Source organism: Camelus bactrianus, chromosome 10 (genome assembly GCF_048773025.1).
Source record: "Camelus bactrianus isolate YW-2024 breed Bactrian camel chromosome 10, ASM4877302v1, whole genome shotgun sequence".
NCBI lineage: Eukaryota > Metazoa > Chordata > Mammalia > Artiodactyla > Camelidae > Camelus > Camelus bactrianus.
The window spans coordinates 37,165,212-37,188,306 of record NC_133548.1 but is presented as its reverse complement, the minus strand read 5'-3'; the positions used below and the strand labels follow the sequence as shown (position 1 = coordinate 37,188,306).

Sequence of the window (23,095 nt, the reverse complement as noted above, 5' to 3'; positions counted from 1 at the left end):
CCCAGCATCTCTTAGGGCTGAGAACTAAGTCTACTTTCTGGATTACAAAGGTCCACTGATGGACATGCCACCCCAGGTCTCTCAAATGCCAGACTTGTATGTATGAATGTGCAGGTAGTATGTAGGAGAGAGAGAGAGTGCGTATGTGTGTGTGTGTGTGTGTGTGTGTGTGTGTGTGTGTGTGCATGCTAAACATTAGAAATGGACTTCGTAGACCACTGACCCCATCTACCTGGCAAAGATTCTAAGGCCCAGTTCTAGGCACTCAGGCATATGGATGTAAATAATACAGAGAGTTCACAGCTGGTTGGGGAGACTCAGTAGGGACACAATGATGACGCACAGCATAGCAGGAGTGCCGTGAATGAGGTCCAAACAGAACAACACAGAAATCTGGAGGGAGGGAGAAACATTACCTCTGGTTGAATTCGTGGGTCCTCAGAGGTTTCATCTGTCCTTGGGGGTTTCACTGGATGGGTGCGGGTCCTTTTAGACAGACTACATGGCATGGACAAAGGTCTGGAGAGGTAAAGGAGGAGGAAGTTCACTAAACAGTGAGCCAAGCAATCATGAAACCCTCGCAGGGTACAAGTGCTCATTTCAGGGGAGTCTCCTGAGACTTCATCCTAGAGCATCCTTTGTATCCTTCAACCTGTCACATCCCACCTTCTAAATGTTCTTCAGTTTCCTTCTCAACTATAATGACTAGAACACCATCTCCACCTGGACTTCCTCAGGTGCTTTAACAGCCCTGCAAGTGGTCAGGTCAGCCTTCAACTGGCTCCCTGAGGAGGTAACAAGACCCTAATCCCTGTCAACATTCAAGCCAAGGCAGAATGTCCTCTTGTTTGAAATATTATCAATGATATGTATTTCTGGGCATTATAAACCAAAGCAGGAAACAAGGATTAGTTGTTAGTGTTTGGGTAGTGGCAGTCATGTTGAGGATGACAACATAGGAAACACATTCACCAGAGGAAGGAGTTGACCAAAGACCTTGTCAACTGGAGGAAAGGAAACCAGCTTCCAAGAGAAAGTGACTGACTCAAGGTCATCCAGCTGATGAATGATGGAACCTACATCTTCTGAGTCCTTTCCACAGCCCTGTGCTGCCTAAATAGTGTGTCATATTCAAACCTAGGAACAACATCCATTTCCCTCTGCCTAAATAAATTACAGGTTTCTAAAAATGACACTCCTGGGTGTTAGCATTTATGTTAGAAATCCCAAGGTTAAAAATTGTTTTCAAACATGGTGGGTTTTTCCTTCAAAAGTTACGTTCAGATGATTCTATAATTTTGGCAATAGAATGCACTATGAGTCTATGGACACTGACTTCCTATCCATTTGGAAAAATCTAGTGTAGACGTGAAGGACTCTGGAACCGACTGCTTGGTTTTGTTTGACACACTTATGTAAATCCTCAAGCAGGATTCTTAACCTTTCTGTATCTCAATTTCCTCATCTAGAAAATAGTGATAAAAAGAATACCTATCTTATAAGATTGTCGTGAGGCTAAAACAAGTTGATACATACTAAATGGTTAGAACTGTGCCTAGCCGTGTGCTTAGTGTAATAAAGCCTGCTACTATGATTATCATCAGTAATATTGCTATCGTCCATAGCAGAAGCTCTCAACCTTTATATTAAGGGCTCAGAATTTGATTAGAATCAAGCATGCCACAAATGAGCCTTGTCCATGCATCTGGACTCCTTGTGACCAGATCTGAGTTATTCAAACCCCTATATCAGTTAGGGTCCAGGCAGGAACGAGATGGCATACTCAAACAGGTGACAGAGAATTTAATGGAGGGACTGTCTGTAAAGGTGGGAGAAGGTCTGAAAGGACAAGTGGCAGAGGAGTGGTTAGGGGAGACAAAAGGGGGATCTGGAGCTGTCAAATAGGGTCACCTGGTAGGAGCTGTAGCCGTCAGAAGGGGATATAACTATCCACAGTACCCTGGCAGAGGAACTGGGTCTCACTTGCTGTTCTCCTGTTGGTGCTTTCCATTGACCAAACCCAACCACAGCCAGAGGGCAAGAGAATTTCAGTAAAGCAATCCAGAAACTTAAGCCTCCTGGGGCACAGAGCTGGATGGAGACTGGTGGAAGGTCCGGAAGAACCAGTGGAGAAGATCTAGCACAAGATCCGCTCTCTTTGTAATGATGTTTTATAAAAAACTCACCAATGATAGCAGTATGAGCCCCCCCATAAGTAGGAGAAGAGGAGTTGTTCCCTAAGTCTTCCCAAATGGAACGTGGCTTATGAAAAAGTTTTTGGTTCAGTATTTTCCATGCAATATTATATCCTACTAGAGCTTCGCTGCAACCAGACTAGTGAACCAAATAAAAACACACCTTCTGCAAAAGATGTGAGACTTGGCACCTAAAGTCCGAGTCCAAGTGCCAGTTGCCCATCTTGTCACCTGAGTAACCTTGGGCATGGAATAAATTAAATGCAATGAGGACAAGTGAAGTAAGATACGAGAAACATTTAAACAGCACGAGCAACAGGTCATGATAAATGCTTAGAGGTAGGGAGTATGTACTGAAGAGTACAGTGGAAGAATCCAGGAAGGTGGCGAAGCCATGGGCTGAGCTAGGGGACCCAGGGGAGGAGATGATTTCTCTTTTCTTGGAGGAGCACCTATTATTCCCACTCTTCCTTCAAAGCGCTAGAGTCCTTCGCTTTCCTGGCTAAATGGAACCAGGAGGAAATATTCACACTGGTGGCTTCTTGGCAGCTGAGGTCTGTACTGGCCCAGGTCCCCAGCACAGAGCTGCCACCTTGGAAATTCAGTAAGTGGTTTGGACTAATTCCCCTATTAACTAAGATTTTGCAATCTCAGGAGAGGGATAATTAGCACAAGTGGTGCGATTTGGCTCATCTTCAACTGAAAGCTACAAGGAGACAATCAACATCAAAAAGCCTCTTGGTCCGGAAGTCTGCAAGGAAGTGACTAAGGATGGAGGGATTGTGATTTTGTGCTTTTAATTTTCAGCTGGACCAGTCCCACTAATTGGAACAATATCATTAATTACACATTTGTCTCCATGTGGTCTCCGGGCTCCTTAATCTGCTGCAGATAAGGATCCCTACCATGGAGTAGTTTATTACCACGTCCTCTGTCTTACATTGTAGTTAAAGGCAGTGTGGGATGGTGTATTTTACTGCTAGGATAGCAAATGCAGCTGGCAAATTTATTGGGTTTACCCCTCCCTATCCAAACAGAATTGCTCTTCTCTTCCTCCCTTGCTGATGGCATCCCCTGCAAAGAATTGCAGTAACTAAGACATCTGGCCACCAATGTCCAAAAAGGAGAAAGAGGTGATTTAACAGCTAACTCTCAGTGAAAAAACTTCCCAAGAATTTGCTTTCCCAAGTCTTGGGTCAAAGACTTTTTGGATATTTCTAAACGAAGTGATAAATTTCCACTGTGGTGTACTGGAAGAATGGGGACACATGCACATTAAAACATGGCCTCTGCCATCAAATGACTTAGACTTAAGCTAGGAAGGAAGACAAATACATACACATAAGCAGGTGACCAGCAATGTAAGTCAACCAGAAGTCCTATGCTTCACCCCAGCTCCACTGAGCTTAGGATAATGGAATATCTCTGAGTCACGATCTTCCCTGTAAAGGATTATTGTGAGAATTCAAATAGTGACTGCTTGTGAAAGCATCTTAAAAACAAATGTATTTATTATTACCTACTGTGAATTAAAAAATTAAGTTGGAAATAATAATTTCCCATGGTACCAAATGCAAAAGTAATTTTTGGTATTAACCATTCATGAAAACTATTTAATCCTCTAAAAAGTTGCTTGAAATAACCAGACAATACTCATGTTATACTGTTAAATGAAAAATCAGAAAAAAAAATTCAGCATGGTTCAATTTTAAGTTTGCAAAAACAACTTATAGGAAAAAATGCAAAGAGAAACATCAAAATGTTAAGTTAAATATTACAATGACATCTTCCTTGGCAGCAATAAGAACACCTAGCATCCAGATCTTGGTCTCTAAGTACCATTCCTCACTAGAAGGGCAAGGAATCCTTAGAAAAATGGCTGACTCCAGGGCTGAAATGGGGAAAGTATAAGATGTGCTTGGGACATTGTTTTGTCTCAAACAACATGGAAGTACTCAGGAAATGACAGAGGGTTTCAAAAAAAAGTAGAAATCAGCTTAAAGTGATTCCCACTGGCCAAACATAGGACAGTGTCATTGAATAAATGAAAGTAATGGATTAATACCCATGGAATAAAATAAGAATCCATGAGCTCACACTGAAATTAATTTAATTTCAGCATGGTACAATTTCAAATTTGTAAAAATAATGCATAGGAGAAATGTATTTATTAATCAATTTAATTAAATACAGAGGTTGAAGAGAATAGAAATTTCTTACAGCAGAGTTTCAACCAATCAATGAATAAAGAATTTAAAAACTAGAAAATTGCTACTTGACAACCAGATGAATAAGTGATCCAAGCAAGAATTAGCAATATGTACTAGAACTAACAGATGAAATTCTAATGAGAAATAGGATATCTACCTTATCTCAAAATACCTTCTCACAAAATAATCCCTAATTTCAAAGAAAAAAGAGTAACTTTATATGAAGCAGCCTGTAGATGCCACCTTAGCCAAGTGAACGTCCACAGTAATGTGGCTGATATGTTGTAATGATAAGAACACTATTTCACTTCTCTGATGTTCATGCCCAAAATGCATAATTTGAATCCAATTGTGAAAAAAAAAAAAAGGCGCACCAGATTGAGGGATTGTGTACAAAACTGACCAGTACGCATCAAGAGTTAGTTTATACCTTTAACGATTACAGTCTTTTAATTCATGCTGGTGGCTTTTGAAAATGAAAATCTCTCAAAACCATCATTGATTTTTTCACCAACAAACTCTATATGCCAATGGCCACACCCAGAATTCTTTTCAAGACATGCCTTTCTTTCTAGAATTAGTTAGAAGTGCCTCAGATTCATCAAGCTTTCATGAGAGAGCAAACCCTTAGTTTCCTTTCCCTGAACTATTTTGTCCAACTTAAATAACTTACTGAAAGTCACCTTAATTCATTTAAAGGTTTTAACAAAGGGTATGGAGGTAACGCCCTTGATTTCAACTTTACCTTGGGTCCTTAATATAATTAGCTTTTGTCACTCAACACATTTTTCATTTAAACTTTTATAGGTTGTATATGAGAATCAGTTTTATCCCACAAGTCCTGAAAGTTCTGGATTCTCTCTTTTTCCTTTCCTTCCTGCTTGAAAGCTGGACAATTACTTCTGAACTCATCTCTTTCTTATAGTACCTTGTATCCTGCAGCTAAGACAAGCAAGCACACAGGTCTCCTTGTTTGCCAAACTCTTCACCTAAAGCCACACCTTTATTACGTAAATTATCTATCTTCTCTTCACCTAAAGCCACACCTTTATTAGGTAAATTATCTATCTTCCAAGTTATCTCAGGAAATAATATTACCAAATGTTTAACCACTGCCTAACATGAATCACTTTGTTGTCAACTTCAGTAATAGTTTCCTCCCTGCCCATTGCTTGACTCTGAAGCCAGTGCCACATAATTTGGTTGTTTTTGTTTCATTTTGTTTTGTTATGGTAACACCCCACTTCTGGTACCAATTTCTGTATTAGTCAGCTTTCACTGGGGAAGACCATGGTAACAGCCCCAAATCTCAGTGGCTTCTGAAAACAGTGTTTGTTTAATTTTTTTGGTTTTTTTTTTTTTTAAGTGTAATGTGAGCCTTACCCGGTGAAAGTTGACTTATACACTTCTATACTAGAAATGTGAGCTCAGAGGAAAAGCTCCAGTGCTTCAGAGATGGTGTTATAATGACAAGAAATTCTACAAGAGGGGAAAAACTGCCTCCTCTTGCTGTATTCCTTAATACAGTGAATGACTTCACCATCTCTCTGGCTTCCTGAAGCTGCAAATAGCTAGATGAGTAATCCTCTACTTCTCCCTCGCCTTCACCCCCTACATCCTCCAGCCTGCAAATAAAAATATTCTTGGCAACTAGAGCATTATCTGACTTGTTGTGTAGGCTCTCTAAATGTTTGTTGTTGTTTATGTTAATGCACAAAATTATCTGATTAAAAGAAAATCTAATGTTTATTAAATTCCTACTCTGAATCAGGGGCTATAGCTCCCATAGCTGTTAAGTGATAAGACAAGGAAATAAATCCAGTCCCTGTCTCACTGAAATGCCCCTGCTCTTTTCCTGTATTATAGACCCCTAACAGTCATTGCTTTGGGGCTACCTGGAGGTCCATAAAAACAGGCATAGGCAGATCCTTCTTTGCATTATCTCGTCTCAGCTGGGCACTGATTGAAACATGCTTTCTATAAGGCGCAGCAGGGCCTACTTGTACATGAAGACTAGCAGTGGGCACACATCCAGAGCCACCTTCATCTTCATCTGAAAGACTTCAGAGTAGCTCTTTGATTAGGAGGAAATCTTCTCGTGAAGTATTAGTACCTCTTTCTAAACTCTAGGATTACCCAGGAGGGAGAATTCTAAGTTGCTGTTTAATTACCTGGACATTCTTCGCATTAGCGAGCACGTTATGAGAGACATGCACTGAGAGCCTTGTACCTAAGAAACTGATTATGGGTCATAGTAGCTATGGTGCACTTTTAGGAGCCTTGAGCTGCTAGGGTAGAAATCTTGCTACTTGCTGGAAGGCACACTTGGAGAAACCAAGGGGAGAGTCCACTTGGAGAGGGAGAGGTCCTGGATTACAAGAAGACAGAAAGAAAGACCCAGCCATCTCAGCATCCTAGCTGAGTTCAGCCTTCTAAGTCAACCTTCTGAGTTTCATGATCATTGTGAAAAGTCTAATGAAATAATGGTTGGAAAGGTTCTGTCTAATCTCTGCACAAGCACAAAGTTTTGTGTTAATCACAAGTTCAATCAGCCGTAAGTGTGTGATGAGCACTGAGTTCAGCCAGACTGTGGTAGATGGAATAGGGAAGGCGGATGTCAAACCTATCCTGAGGGACCTTCCATTGGAGAATGAAACAAACTAGTGTGCAGTGATGGCTATATTCTCAGACATTCTGCCTCTCAGCTCTTGTCAGAACCACAGAAATGGAAGGGAAGGAAAGATGATCAGGGCTGGGTGATGGGGCCGGGGGAGGTGCCTCTGAAGGTCAGAGCACATAATGAGGTGGTCACACCACCTCTCCTAGGGGATGCAGATTTGTTATGGCACATTCTGGAGAAATCAACTGACTTGTCATAGACACTGCTGGTGAAACTCCATTTCAGAAACAGGATCTTGGAGGAGAGAGAGCAAAGTGACATGGCACCATCCCGTGCTGGAATTCTGGCCAACCCTTCTGCAGGGCACATAGGGAAATTTTTGAAGCCAACTATCCTCTGAATTAGCCTGTAGCTCCTGGAAATGCCTTCCAGTCCTTGTAGGAGGATCATATTTCTTGGAAAAAGGCTACAACAGGGGCAAGAATAGAGACATAGCAACAAGAAGAGAGCACCATGGGTTCACAACATATGGGTCCAAGAACTAACAAGGAAATAAATAAGGGAAAGTTAAATTGGCTCTCAGCTGTAGTGGCCACAGCAGCCCTCAGAGGTCAGGGCGGCTCCACAAGCTGCAGGAACTACTGAACTGGGTACCCTGGACAACCTTCCAGGGCTGAAATTGACCTGCATTCTCCTTAACCCCTCCACGTGGCTGGTCCTGTCCCATGAAAGAGCCTTTCTCTGGATGTACTGAATTCTAGACTAATCAGAGCTTTAAGTTTCCAGCCACAACCTTGCTGCTTTCTGGGCATTTCAGCATGAGGTGTTCATGGTTATAAGTTGGACAGACTTACCTCAAGACACACTGGGACCTTAGCAGTACGGATGATGGGGTAAAGAAGAAAAACCCTGACTGCTTTAAGGGAACACCAAAGGCCCTGTAGAGATTCCCACATGAGTGTGGTGAGCCTAAGCTTGAATTAGGCTGAAGTGTCTGTCAAAGTAAAGCTACTCAGTGATTCAGTATAACAAAAAGGGATCCAGTTGGAATGGATCCATGTAACAGAAATGATAGTAAATCGTCAACACCAAGGGCACTTGAATGAACGACCTCCAGGTCCACTGACTAATGGACTTCAACAAGGCTAATTCTGGGCTCCTCTCTATTAAAGGGCTGATCCTACAAAGGCCCTGCCAAGTCTTGGTCAGAATTTCCTTGGGAGCGTGGGCCTGATGGAAGACACCATTATCTGTAACTTGAGAAGTCAAGGACTGATCATCTCAATGACGGAGTGCTCTCAGTTTCCTCCAGTTTTCTGAAACTTTCCCCATTAGGCCCATTCAGTCTCTGCATACACATAACTATATCAAAGCTTGGCTCATATCCTGGTGGACCAGTTCTCCACATATACATAGCTCCATATTTAATGTACTTTATTTATTGTTTGTTTGTTTTTAAGATTTTTTTATTAAAGTATAGTCAGTTTACAATGTGTTAATTTCTGGCATACAGCATAGTGATTCAATTATACATATATATATATTTCTTCTTATATTCTTTTTCATTACAGGCTATTACAAGGTATTGAATATAGCTATAAAGTAAGACCTTGCTGTTTATCTATTTTATATACAGTAGTTAGTATGCACTTTAAAGTCCATAAATGCCATGATTAATGATTTAACATCTGTCTCCTGCCGATGCTTAGAACCAAAGACACCTTCCCAGACTGAAACTTTACCTTGACCACACTGATCCTCCATGGAGGGTCTATAAGTTTGTCAGTGATTCCCTCGTCACTCTACCCTAGCAAGTTACACTAAAAGATTTCCTATTCGCCCCTTAGATACATGCCTAGACCTCTTCTCCACCCAGGTAAACCGCATATACCACACAGGGACATTTTAATGAAGTGAGGTGGAAGTACAGATCAAACAGACACCAGAGGACCACAAACTATTTTAGCTGTCAAACTTTTTTTTTCCCCAACAGTATTTTCCCCAGTGGACTGGTATATACACTTAACAGATACAAGCCAAGCTGCTCCTAGTGAAGTAAGGGTGGAGGAAGGAGTCTTTCAAGGCAGATCCTTAGGCCTCCTAGGGACTCAGGGGCTCTCAGGGCAAAGGAAGAGAGCCACTGACCTAGACTAAGTCACTTAATTTGCAAAGGAGTGGAAGGAGTTTGCCCGGAGTCATAGAATAAGTTGGTGCTAGAACTTAGATCAGAAACAACATTCGCTCTGACTTTACACATGGAGATTCCTATGATTTCTTTCTAAAAGTTATCCAGGACGTCCAAAGAATCAGATAATGAAGTTGTTCAAATATGTCCATTTGACTTGGTCCATCTTGTTTAGGAAATGCATAAAATAACAAATCCAACATAATGTCAAAGCATGTTTTATTAAATTTCATGCATCCCTATTAGGATCACCATAAATCTTTAATTTTAGGAAAATCAGAAAATGCTCAAATTTAATAAAAAGAATAAGTTAATTACATTAGAGAAATAATTCAAATGTGCTTTGAACAAATGCATTTTTCTAATGAGTCATTGAAATCTTTCTATGGAAAACTGCATTGTTAAATTTAAATAGACTTACTAATGTATCTGCTCAAGATCAATGCAAAGAGCTGGGATCAGCGCTTGTTTGAAGCACGTGCAGAAAATTTAGTAGAATGTGGGATTTACTAATACCTGCACAAAAGGGTGAAGTTAGTCTAGAGACTCAAGTTTTATAACATACATATGGTGACCATATTTTCTAAATGAAAAACCAGGACACAGGGTTGACAAGTAGGAATATCCTTATGGGGTCAGTGGAATAGATCTAGCAATCAGGTATGTTCCAGAAAACCTGGAACATATGGTCCAGAAAGACAGACTGCAGAAGCAATTTTGTGAGGCTAGTCTCCTTCACAATTAATTGTCTTATTCATGGATTGGGAAACCAATATGTAGTCCCAGTGTCTGGGTCCTTAACTTTCACTTTGTCCTCCTAAGGCAAACTTTATTAAGAAAAAGAAAAGTCTTTGAAAAGTTAAAGTGCTATAGAAACACGAAAGCCGATCATTATTAACAACACTATAATATAATTTAACATAATACAATTTAAATATATAATTTGTGGGTTGATGTACTGGACCAAATATTTCTTTACTCATCAATTCAATAAATAGTTTATCTGCCTATTTTGTGTCAGGTACCGTTCTGGGCACTGAGGATGCAGTGATTAGTCAACCCCAATCCTTGCCCTTATGAAGCTTACAATCTAAAAGATAGTATATTAACATAATAATAATCATGGCTTACTAGTCATAGTCGTAGTGAACAGTCCACTGGCCACCTTTTCAACCACTTTTGTGTGATGTAGCAGATCATGCATGCCTGTTAATAGCAGACCTAGGTTTAGATACCCACTGCTGTGTGAGTTGGAGCAAGTCACTTCATTGCTTTGGCCTCTGTTCCCTAATCTACATGGGGGTAATTAATAGCTTCTCTTCATAGGAAAGAAGAGTAAATGGGATTGTGCATATAAAATGTTTTTCCTGAGACAGCCCTACAGTTTTATTCTTTACAGTAAAGGTAAGTGAGTAAAATACAAAACAATCTCAGTTGATTAAGGCATCCAGATAAACAATCTTTGCAGAATAGGCTGTGAGTTCCCTAGAATACAAACACTTACGCAGCCCTTAGTCCAATTCACTCAGACTCAGAAAGAAGAGACTTGCTTCAAGTAAAGAACTCTCCTGTCTTCACTGCTGTTTGTGTACATCTCTGGTATGCATGTGCACAAAGGTATTATACTGAAGTCTGAAAAATCAGGCAGTGGGTATGGCCTAGCAGTCATCAGTGTTCCTGCAAAGAACTAGGTTCTCATACAGTAAACAGGAACATTTTTGCAGGTGGGAAAGGAGAGGACTCCCCACTTTCTTTCACAGATCTCGATTTGAAGACTGGTATACCTCTCACCCTAGTAGCTAGATGGTGAAATGGCTTTTGTCATAAGGAGGCAGGTCTGGAGCAAAATCTTGTAGGTCTCTGAACAAAATATGGCTTGTCAGTCAGATATGATCGGTTTCTAGTTTATTCTCCAGATGTTTCCCTTTCCCCATCTCCAGCTTTAATAAAAATGTGGAAGTGGCCAAGCCTTTTCACAGTTTTGCAGAAGAGTATTAAGGTGAAATCTGGCGAGACATTTTCAAGCCTTTATTACACACAAACACACTCTCAGATATTTGATATACACCTTTTTGAATGTCCAGGATGGCACGCCCTGCACATTATGCCCTGCTAGATTGGTCCTTAACCAAAGAGATGGCTGTTTGGTCTTTAGACAAAAGAGATTAGGAGGAAGCCTTGATAGAACATGATACATCAACACCCCTACATCTCCCTCAGGCTTAACATCATCAGGTTGTAGCCCAAGACTCTACCATCCTGGACTAAATTCCAGCCAATGGTGGTCTTCCTCCCCTTTCCGCCCATGCCAACAGTCAAAGGAGAGGGTGGGGTTAGCTCCATCTGAACCAGCCCATGAGTAGCAGAGAAATAGTAGTCATTTTGCATGCCATACTCAGTCCTAAAGAAGCCATAGCTGAGTGATGAAGAAAATGGTAGGAGTCACCAGAGGCAGGAAGCACGTGACTCGGCGAGCATCTCGGCAGCAGCCTGTGGTTCTCTGCTGGCTGCGCTCCAGAGGGCCTGACTCCAGACATGTAGGCAGTGCAGACAGAAAAGGAATCCTCTGGAGGCCAGAAAAGCCAACTGGGCACCTGGGAACTTAGCCATCACCGACATGTACAGCATTCTTACCATAACAACTGGTTAAAGGTAATCAACTCCCTCTTATTTAAATGGCAAGTGACTAGGACTTTTCATTTTTGCTTTCAACAAAAGTGTAAAAGAAAAGGATTCAAAGGGAAGAAAAATAGCCCTGACTCGTTCCCTGAGCAGTGAGACAGGAATTAGAAGAGACATGTTTAATAGAGCCCATCAATGGATCCCCAAACCGGTCCCCTCCCTTTCATTGTCCCCACACATTCCTCTGTCAAAACTCTTAAGCAGGAGATTTTCTCTGGGGGATGTGATAAAAATTATGATTGCCACGATATCTTACTTTTTAAAAATTTATATACTCAAACTCCCTAGGCATGCTCCTTCAGGGACCACACACACTTATTCTGACATCACATATATGTCCATTACCTGCATGATGTGACCTGAGGTACCCACAGGTGTTGACCAGCCGCTGATGAGGGAAAGTTCTGCTCCTTCTGGAAAGTTCATCTTCTCAGAATTTTCTTTTCTTCCTTCTCCTTCACAAAAGTTTTATCTTCCTCATTATTTTATGTTACCAGCTCTCGTGTTCTAATAGGACCAGAACTCCTCTGTCTTCATTGAGTGCAGCTTCATCTAAAACTCCAAAACCAGCTGTGCAATCAAAATTTTAACTCTCAGGTAGATTGCTTTTTACCAGTAGATGTTTGGATTTGCCCTTGGTAGTTTCCAAGTCACTTTTAGCCATCTTCAGGAAGTGTGTGTGTTCTCACTGTCACACACACACACTCAAATATCAACATCATTCATGCCACCGGCTGGTTGACTCACATCTTAGAATTGTCTTAGAACAGAGGCCTGAATGTCAGCCTCAGCTCTTTTCTTGAAGAAATTCCAGTCCCTCCTGCCTTTCAGCCTGGGTAAGCCCACCTGCATTACTAAAAGTTACCACATCATTTGCCCTGGAAAACTCTGCGGATCTCGAACAGATATTCAAAGTGTTTAGGGGGAAAATAAAACACTTTAACAGCACTGCCAAATAACTTGTGGGGAGGGAGCCTCAGAAGTGACCACGGGCCTGACTAGAAGCCTGTGAATCTTTGCAACGTAAAATCCTTTTAGCCCAGGATCCCGCCAGGCCACAGAAAGTGCCGTTGGGTACAGAAAGATGGATGCAAGGCTGCCGTCCACACCTTGGTCTGCAGGAGAACTTGTGCATTTTTTAAAACGATGTTTATCGGTCTATGTTGTTTTTCCAGCTCAAAACTGAGACATGAAAATGGAATTTTTAGCCAGTAACTCATACATTTAGATTCCTGGTTTTTAAGGTTTTGGAAAAAATGCACCTAGTTGTTTTCTTATTACAATACTGCTGGTTTTGTTCACCGGTCCGTGTTTTTCTTGGACTGTGGTGGAGTGGAATGTTTTAAATTATGGGCTTTTGCTTTTTACCCTCCGATGTCTACTAAATAAGTCCATCGTCTAATTCTAAAATTGTGAGGCAGCAAACATACACTTGTAGCCAACAAAGCTACATTTTTATTCCAGAAAGGGTATTTCTGTTCTAAATTTACAGCAAAATAGCTCTGGAGACAAAGGTAGGATTTTGGCCAAACCAGATGGGCTTCTTTATAATGGCCTGTGGCCTGCAGCGCGTTGCTAAGTAGTCTACCTTCCTGAATGCTTCTCTTCATTATTAAAATCTGTCCTAAGTGTTTTGAACCTTCAGCTGATGTTAAAAAAAAAAAAAAAAAAAGAAGACCATGTTTTGATGTCGCCATTAAAAACAAAACTCAACAACAACAAAAATAAACCCACCACTCTGCTGGATGAAGAAATTTGATACTATTTGGAATCAAAAACTAAGTCATATTTTAGGCTTTCGTTACCAACAATGTTACCAATCCAAAGCGATCGTAAATTAAATTTAAGTGAAATGGATTAAATCTCTCTTGGTAGAGCTACTGCAATTTGGCTAGACTCCCCGTCCCTCTCTTTTCTACCGTAATGCTTTTCATACAAGGGGCTGGGGGTGGAGACTGCATGACCTTCAATGTCCTTCCCGATCTGAGATTCCAGGACTTTGTAATTCCCCAACTGTGAGCTACTCTGAATCAGAAAGTCTGAGCTTTTCTGATTCTCCGCTGACCAGTCTCTCAGACATCACGGCAGGTCACTGGGGCACACTCCTCCCCTTCGAAAGGAGCCACTGGTCACGATGAAGCAGAGAACCAGGGTAATGCCTCCTTCCCTTCTAAGCAGGAGTCCAATTATTGATCCTGATCCTGCCAACTTCTGGGGAATCAAAGGTAAAATGAGAAGCACTTACTCAGACTTTTGACCTGGTTTATAAGTAAACAACAACGGTAAGAACAAAGCCATGAATAGACCATGTCAAGGTTTAAACTCTTAAGTTTCAGAGCTAGTATTTCTGCTTAGGCTTCAGAAGGAACAATTCAAATATAGACTAGAAAGATCCTTGGCAATCCTTCCCTTCTCCCAAGGTCCTTCCTTCTGTTTTTCTTTTAGAGTTTGAGTTAGTCAGCTTTGCTACTGTTTGAAAACTGTGAATCTGGACGAGCATGATTGTGTTGCTGTTCGGACATTGATGATGGTAGGTCTTGACGGAGCATGAGGTGACTTACAGAGTCTGCCCCCTCCCGGCACCTGGCTTAGCTTCAGTTAATTAAAGGCCAGCCTGTTGCCTGGCATACAAGTCAAGGGAGTGAGCACATACTTTCCTGTGTTGCTAGAATGCCGTGTGAAACCAGTTACCCTTACAAGGACTCCTTTCTTCCATCCTTGCTCTAAACCACATTTCCCCATTTCATATCTACTATTTACAATAAGTGCTAAAATTTGGGATCCTGATAGAAAGTCCTATTATTGGGGGAGAGGGGAGAATAAAAAGCAGTGTCATGTTAGCAAAATGTATTCTGCACGAATCTAACTGGTCTGCCCTGATATCCTCCTCCAGTCCCTGTCTTCTGCCGCTGCTTTAACTCCTGCTGGTTTTCAGCCTGGACTCTCTCTCAAATGCTAGCTGTGATATGCCCTGTCTGGGCCCTTAAGTTGCCCGTTAGATGTAGCTTCTTGCGATGCCTCCCCAGTTCCTCCTGAGTGGTTATGATATCTGTCTGCTGTGACTTCAGAATCTACTTCCTATTAAGCTATACTTGGCTCTAGTCAGGGTGGAACACCACGGAGTTCTCAGTCTTTTGATGCTAAGAGAGAGGGGAGCATTTCTGCTTAAGCCAAAATACAATGGGAGTCCGAGCTTGGCACTGTATATTAGAATCAGGTTGACAGATGGCAGCTCTTACCATGTGTGGTTTGAAAGCTCTCTTCCCTCCTACCTCCCAATACTGGTCATGTCCTAAGGTCTGGAATGCTTAATTTTGACCCTGGGTCACCCTATGGAAGGTCCTAGTGGAAATGACACAGAGAGGCTTTCTGGGTGAAGTGCATTAGTCTGAATCTGTTTTATATAGAATTGTAAAGAATGGACCCTTGGCATTTAAAACACACCCTCAGAGTTTCTTACTCTATCGGCTCAATTACAACGCCCAAGGAAAACTCACGATGCTTTGCACCATTCTGCTTCTCACAAAGTCAGTCCTGGTATTAGCACTGATCATCTCTAGATGGTCGTGGCTGATTTTTAAATTCTTCTTTATGTTTTTGTTTTTGTATGTCATAAAAATTCTGTAATGAGATTTAATTTCAGTTTTAAAAAAAAGTAAGCTTCATTGTTTTAAAAATAGGAAAGTTCTTTCCTATAGGAGCCAAATTCTGCATCCCTAACATTTTCCCTTCTGAGTTTTGTTCTGACATCTGATCAATGAGCCTAATTCCTCTTCCCTTGACAACTATTCATATACCTTAGAGTATCAAGTACATTCTTGAGTCTGTTCTTTCTAAATGTAACCACTCTGTCTGCCCCTCATTTCATATAGTTTCTAATGCCTTCTTCAGCCTGGTGAAACATTGAATGGTCTCTAGCCTACCAGCAGTATTTAATAGTGGTTTAGATCTGAATACAATACAGCTAGTGTGTGCTTGCTCAATGCAGATAACAGTGCAGTATCACCTCCTCTAATCTGAGCAATCTACTTCTATAAATACAGCCTTTAACTTCTTCAGCAATCATAACACACTTTCTATTGACTTCTATTTTTTGACTTTTTTTTTAATTGAAGTTTTGTCAGTTTACAATGTTGTGTCAATTTCTGGTGTACAGCGCAATGCTTCAGTCATATGTGAATATACGTATATTCGTTTTCATATTCTTTTCCACTGTAAGCTACTACAAGATATCAAATATATTTCCCCATGCTATACAGTAAACCCAGGGTTACCAGACACAGTCCAAGAAGTTCTAGTCCAAAGCACAGAAACTTGTTTATCTATTTTGTATATACCAGTCAGTATCTGCAAATCTCAAAATTTGTTGACTTTTTATTCATCTAAAATGCTTAGGGTATTCCCCAACACATTCATGAACAATTTCTTTTCGGTGTTAAAATTAAAACAATCAGCTTTTCAAAGCTGAGTCAAAGACATTGTGTTCATCTTGCCACATTGCTTATTGTACTTTGGGCTCATTATTTTGGCCCTTTAATGTTATTCCAATTCCTGGTCCTGCCATCTAAGCCTCAGTGATTATTCTGCACTTTGTGTCATCTGTGAACGTGATACTCATAAACTGACAAGACTAAGATGGTCTGGGAGACTCACCACTTGGAGAGACTGGCCTCTAAGCCAACAGGTGATTCTGAACATGCTGGAAAAAGCGCTGGAGAGAAGATGCTAATTAGCATATCCAAGCCTCAGTTTCCTCATTATTATTATGTGATCTTTAATTTCTTCTTTTCAGGATTGCTGTCAGGAACAAAAAATAATTTTTTTAATGCCTTGAAAGATGTCTGTCACGTAGAGGGGTAGAGGGTGTACTTTACTATTATTTTCACTTCCCACGTTGGTAAGATTGTTCAAATAGTTGGGAACCAACATAACCATATAATAATCTAGCCCACACTTGGCTTAAAGTCTTTCAGAAAACCATCTCTGCCCTGTCTATGGTAGCCCTGCCCAGAATACTGAATAAGATGCCCTTCAGAGATGCACTTGAAACATCATTTGCGCTGTCTCTCACTTTCTCAAAGTGGCCTTGTATCACATTGGTATGAAGTTGAAAATGTAACTTTTTGTAATAATAATGGTACTTTATGCAGATTTGGGGGGTTTCCAAGGTACTTTTGCATGCTTAATCAAGTCATCTGTTACTCATAGCAAATCTATCCATTAGGATTTCTAACCCCACATTACAGATTAGCAACCTGATATCTGAAGAGTTTTGATGACTTGCTCAAAGCCATGTAATCAGTGACTAGTCTGGTGCAAAACCCAGGTCTTGGCTGATTGGTTTTGTCCTCTTACTTTCGTTCCACCCCCAGTTTATTTTGGTTTTCAGAATGACTAAAGGTCCCAAAGACTATGTCTGAGTAGATCCCTATAAAAGGATTTGGTTTGATACCAGTGGGACCCATTTCTTTCTGACTTACACAAATTTGCTTATCAGATTAGCCTAAGCAAAGAGTGAAACTCTGAGGACTGATCAATTTTCATCAGGGTAGCAGAAAGAGTGACAAGTCAAAGATACAAAGAGTCAATTTAGACTGAGATGTGACAGCAGGGGAAGGTGGGGCAAAGTGCTAAGGAAGAGCACTGACGAGCATCTTTTATCAGCATCACACTGTTTCCCAAAGGCAGTTCTGTGTCTCATTTTTAGATCTCTGCTCTTCTGCCCCAAATCTTAAATAGCACCTTTCAGCGCTCTAATATTCTCCACCAGCCCTGACTCCCTCCTCCAAGAAGGAACTGTATCACTCACCTGCATGCATTTGCAGAGTTATTGCTCCTGGACTGTGCCAAGGAAAACACACCCACAGTGTGGTCATGGTCACGGTCTGGAAGACGTGTTTTAACACCATAGTACCCAAGCTTTTCATTGCCAAGGACCACTTTTCATGTTTTCCCCCAAGGATCTCGGAAAGGCCTATGATGGCAATGTCAGACAATCAGAACTTCTGATCCACATGAGAAACCCAGGGTTACCAGACACAGTCCAAGAAGTTCTAGTCCAAAGCCCAGAAACTTGATATATTTGTAGGCTGCTTGACTTTAGTTTGGGCAAGTGTACATTTTCCATTAGTTTTATTTATTTATCTGAATATTTGTTTGTATATATTCATGCTCCATTTCTTCCCACTAAGTGTTTGAAGTGACTATACAGCAACAGTGCAAAGATTGAAATAAAAACAAAGTGAAATGAAAAAATTGGGAAATACAAGGATGCATGAAAACTCAAGACCAACAAAAAGAATACTGGAAATATGCAACCATTAGGATCAATATGAGTGCCATGAAAGGGCGTCTTATGCCATGATGACTGTCCTGCAAGACAGGACAAAAATGGAAACAAAACCATTCTTTGGTTTCCACTCTCCAAAAGGGAGACTCGTGGTGGACTTTTTGCAGCTCTGAAAATAGGGCTAAGACTTCTGCTTTAACTTAATATTTTCAGACCTCAGGGCTTCTACACAATAAAGCCAAAGATTCATTCTTGTCTGGGCACCTGCTCCGCAAGCCTAACAAGTCCTTAATGAGTCCGCCAGTAGTAATAGCAAAGGAAACAGACCCCTGGACCACACAGCTCTCCTGTTTTCTCTCCTCAATTAGAATTTGTAGAGAGAGAGAGCAGGATGCCACCCCTCCCCCACAGCCGCAGGCAAACCTTATAAAAAGGGTGTGAAACCCAAGAAATCATTCCATCACTGTGGCGTATATACAGAGGGGCTCACATATGCTAGAAACTGTGCCAAAATATTTACGTCTACAAATACCCAACTTGCCAAAAGTTAAAAAAAAAAACAAGCAGCGATAGAATTAATATTCATTCCTAGGCTTTGGGAAAGTGAGAAATTTCAATAAAAAGTGCTGCAGTGAGCTGAAAACTACAATAAACCAGGGGTCAGCAAACATTTTCTACATAGCCTTGCAGATAGCAGATATTATAGATAGTAAATATTTTAGGCTTTGCAAACCACACATTTCTGTTACAATTATTAAACTCTATCATTGTAGCACAAAAGCAGACATAAACAATATGCAAATGAATGGATATGGCTGCACGCCACTAAAAATGTTATTTACCAAAACAGGCCAGGAGCTGGATTCGGCCCACAGGCCACAATTCGGGGACCCCCTGCTATAAATGGAAATAGAAATGACATGCTATACCTTTGAACAATGACCCTAAAGAAACAACTTTACAAGCTGCAATGTGTTCAAGACTTTGTCTGCTGTTTCTAAGACTCTTGGAGTTTCCAGCACTTCCAACCAAGGAATGTGCATCTCTACTTAAACTTCCAAAAGGTCCTGGGTCTGATATTTTTTTTTGCTGCACATGAATGGAGAGTTATGAAACATGCATTCCAGTGAACACACTGATGAACACTGACACATAGTAGGTGCTTTATCTATTGACCTCTTAACAGTTTTTTCAAAAATACTGAGTGCATGCCTAGAGGGAGAATATGATTATCTTCATCAGGTTATCAGCCCGATGTGAGATCTTGGGTAAGTCACTTGATCTGTCCCAAAACTTCATTTTTTTAAATTAAAAACATTCTATTATACAATATAGTGTTACCAACTATAGTCAGTCACCGTATGCATCTTATAACTGAAAGTTTGTACCTCTCTTACCAACCTCTCCCTATTTCCCCCGCCTCGGCCCCCAGCCCCTAGCAACCACTTTTCTGCTCTCTCTTTCTATGATTTTGACCTTTTTAAATTTTGTTTTTGTTTTTAGATTTCACATATAAGTGCTACCATGCAATATTTGTCTTTGACTGTCTAGCTTATTTCACTAAGCCTAATGCCCTCAAGTTGTCACAAATGGCAGAATTTCCTTCTTTCCCATAGCTGAATGGTATCCCATTGTATACATATACACCACATCTTCTTTATCCATTCATCCATTGACAGACAGGTTGTTTCCATATCTTGGCTATTGTGAATAATGCTGCAATGAACAAAGGAGTGTAGATATTTCTTGGAGGTCCTACATGTCCTTTGGATATATACCCAGAAGTGGAATTGCTGGATCATATGGTAGATCTATTTTTAATTTGTGGTGGAGGAACCTCCATATTGTTTCTATGGTGGTAGCACCAATTCACATTCCCACCAACTTTGCACAAGGGTTTCTTTTTCTCCATATGCTCACCAACACTTGTTATCTTTTATCACTTTAATGATAACAATTCTAACAGATATGAGATGGTATCTCATTGTGGTTTGATTTGCATTTCCCTGATTATTATGACATTGAGTACCTTTTCAAGTACATGTTGACTATCTTAAACATCTTCTTTGGAAAAATGTCTATTCAGTTCCTCTGCTCATTTTTAAATCTGATTGTTTGTGGTTTTATTTTTATATTGAGTTGTATGAGTTCTTTATATATTTTGGGTACTAATCCCTTATTAATATATAATTTGCAAATTTTTCTTCCCATTTGATACATTGCCTTTTCATTTTATGGATGATTTCCTTTGCTGTGCAGAAGACTTTTAGTTTGATATAGTTTGTTTATTTTTGCTTTTGTTGCCTATGATTTTGTGTCAAATTCCCCCAAATTTTGCCAGTACCAATAGCAAGGATTTACCTCCTCTTTTCTTCTAGGAGTTTTATGCTTTCAGGTCTTATGCTCAAGTCTTTAATCCATTTTGAGTTGGTTTTGTGTACTGTATAATATAGGAGTCCAATTTTATTCTTTTGCTTGTGACTTTTTTCTAGTTTTCCCAACACCTTTTATTGAAGAGACACTATCCTTTCCCCATTGTATAGCTGTGTTTCTTCTTTGTCATGAATTAATTGACCATATATACATGGGTTTATTTCTAGGCTATTTTATTCCATTGACCTATGTGTCTGTTTTTAATGCCAATGCCATACTGTTTTAATTACTGCAGCTATATAATATTGCTTTTTCTGGTACCTTGAGGTATAAATTTAGGTTCTTTATTTGTGCTCTTTCTTTTTTCTTAAAATAGGCATTTATCATTATGAACTTCCCTCTTCCCTCTACTTTTGCTGCATCCCATAAGTTTTTGTATGTAGTATCTCCATTTTCGTATACCTCAAATTTTTTTTATTTCTTCTTTAACCCATTGGTTAATTAATAGCATGCTGTTTAATCTCCACATATTTATGAATTTTCTAGTTTTCTTCTTGTGGTTGATTTCTAGTTTCAAACCACAGTGGTCAAAAATATGATGATTTGAGTCTTCTTAAATTTATTAAGACTTATTTTGTGGCCTAACATATGATCTGTTTTGGAGAATGTTCCATGTATGCTTGAGAAAAATGTGTATTCTGCTGCTGCTGGAGAGACTATTCTGTCAATATCTGTTAAGTTTAACTGGTCTAACATGTAGTTTAAGTCTAATATTTCCTTATTGATTTTCTGTCTGGATGATCTATCCATCACAAAAAGTGTGGTATTGAAGTCCCCTTATATTACTGAATTGTTGTCTATTTCACACTTCAGGTCTGTTAATATTTGCTTTATATATTTAGGTGCTCCCTAGATAGCCTTTGATTCCAGATTTTAAAAAAATCGAAAAAAAACAGGGTTCAAGCTCTGCCACTTAACTGTTTGTGGGTCCTGGGGAATTTCTCTTCACTTTGATGACTCTCAATTTCCTTTTTTGTCAACTGAGGGTAAGTTAAATGAGATAAGACATCTAGCATAATACCTGACATGTATTAAAAGGCAAAAAAAATGTAAATGCTGCCTCCCACATCTTTATCTTTACCAACCTGTGACCTGGAAATGATGGCTGCCTTTCTTATGGGAAATTTTCAAGAAGCCTAAAGGTGCCTTTTGTAAGTAGTGGGGAGATGAAAAGTGGGACAGCAGCCACCCTGACTACCTCAGCCCTGTCACCCCTCTCTGACTCTCTCCCCAGCACCTCAGAAGATCTCTCTTCTTGTCATTCCTGGCTCCATAAAAGCATCATAGGCCTGGAGTCTTATTATCAAACAAGGGGCTTGGCTGTGAATCTACCCACCAAGCAATAGCTTGCAAGGTCCTTGAAAGTCTTCTTTGGATCAATCCAATGCCCTTGGTTACAGTATCTTACTAACAGTTTTCCTATTGGTTCTTTGTTAGGAACAATATCAAAGAGCATCTATCTTAGATTGAGGAAGAATTCACTGATCTTGCTTCTTAACTGTGCATACCAGCCTGGAGTATAATAGTTGGGGAGAATATTAGAGGTAGAGGTCCAAGAATTTCCCTGTATCCCTTACAAATGACAAATAGCCATTGATTTAACATTTCAGTAGTGGGGATTTTCCTACCTTAAAAAACATCAATTTGGAATAATGCTGATAATTACATAGTTTATTTCTGTTGTCCATGCTGTTTAAGTCTTTTAGGTTTCTAGTTCTTGTTAAACCAAGATATTTACTATTACTTCCAGCTGTAATTATCCACAAATTGAGTAGATGACATCTGTGACTTCATCAATGACCTCAACAAAAATGTGAGTCTGAACAGTAACCATTGACAGGGTCTATTGCCTGCCCTCATTCTCCTCTCTGCCATTTTGGGTAGAATCATTCACCAGAGTATGAAACCCATGTACATCCACAAGATATGCTTCCTAAAGATCTGTGAACTGTGCTGTATTGAGAGGCAGAAATCTCCCTCCAATAACTCAAAAAGACTAAAAGAATAGGAGATTTAATCAGAGCCAAACAGCCTAAGACCTTAGACTGGATTCTGAGGAAATCAGGCTGTAGACAAATGATAGCAATAAGTCTCATTTTGAAGGTGCCCTGGGCTGGATTACTGTTAGAGTTAGTTTATATTCATAGGGCAAATTGCTGTGGAAGAATAGTGTGACCTAGTAGACTGATTTCCAAACTTGGCTGGAAGCCTGATAAATAAAATAGACTGAAGCAGAGCTGGTCTGATTGAATCCCATCTACATGGACCCCTCCCTATGCATGAGGTTCCTCAAGCAACTAACAGACACTCTAGAAGAAACACATCAGAGAGCAACCTGCAAATCATGCTGCTGGATGAGTCTCAGGGCTGCCATTGACTCACTGTCTGTCTCTGCTCAAGTCACTTTACTTCTGAGCACAATTTTCCTTCACTATAAAGTGAAGTTAATAGAAATATGTTTTGTTTCAATCTAGTAATACT

The 23,095-nt window shown here is 40.1% G+C and overlaps 1 long non-coding RNA gene across 1 annotated transcript; it reads right to left on the bottom strand.

Moving 5' to 3' along the window:
• Positions 1 to 294: 294 nt before the first annotated feature.
• LOC141578967 (uncharacterized) lies at positions 295 to 17,958 on the bottom strand. The gene is made up of 3 exons (XR_012509858.1): positions 17,702 to 17,958; positions 12,238 to 16,689; positions 295 to 519 (listed from the first exon to the last, which is right to left on the bottom strand). It is a non-coding gene; the product is annotated as an uncharacterized LOC141578967 (long non-coding RNA).
• Between the last annotated feature and the right edge of the window lie 5,137 nt (positions 17,959 to 23,095).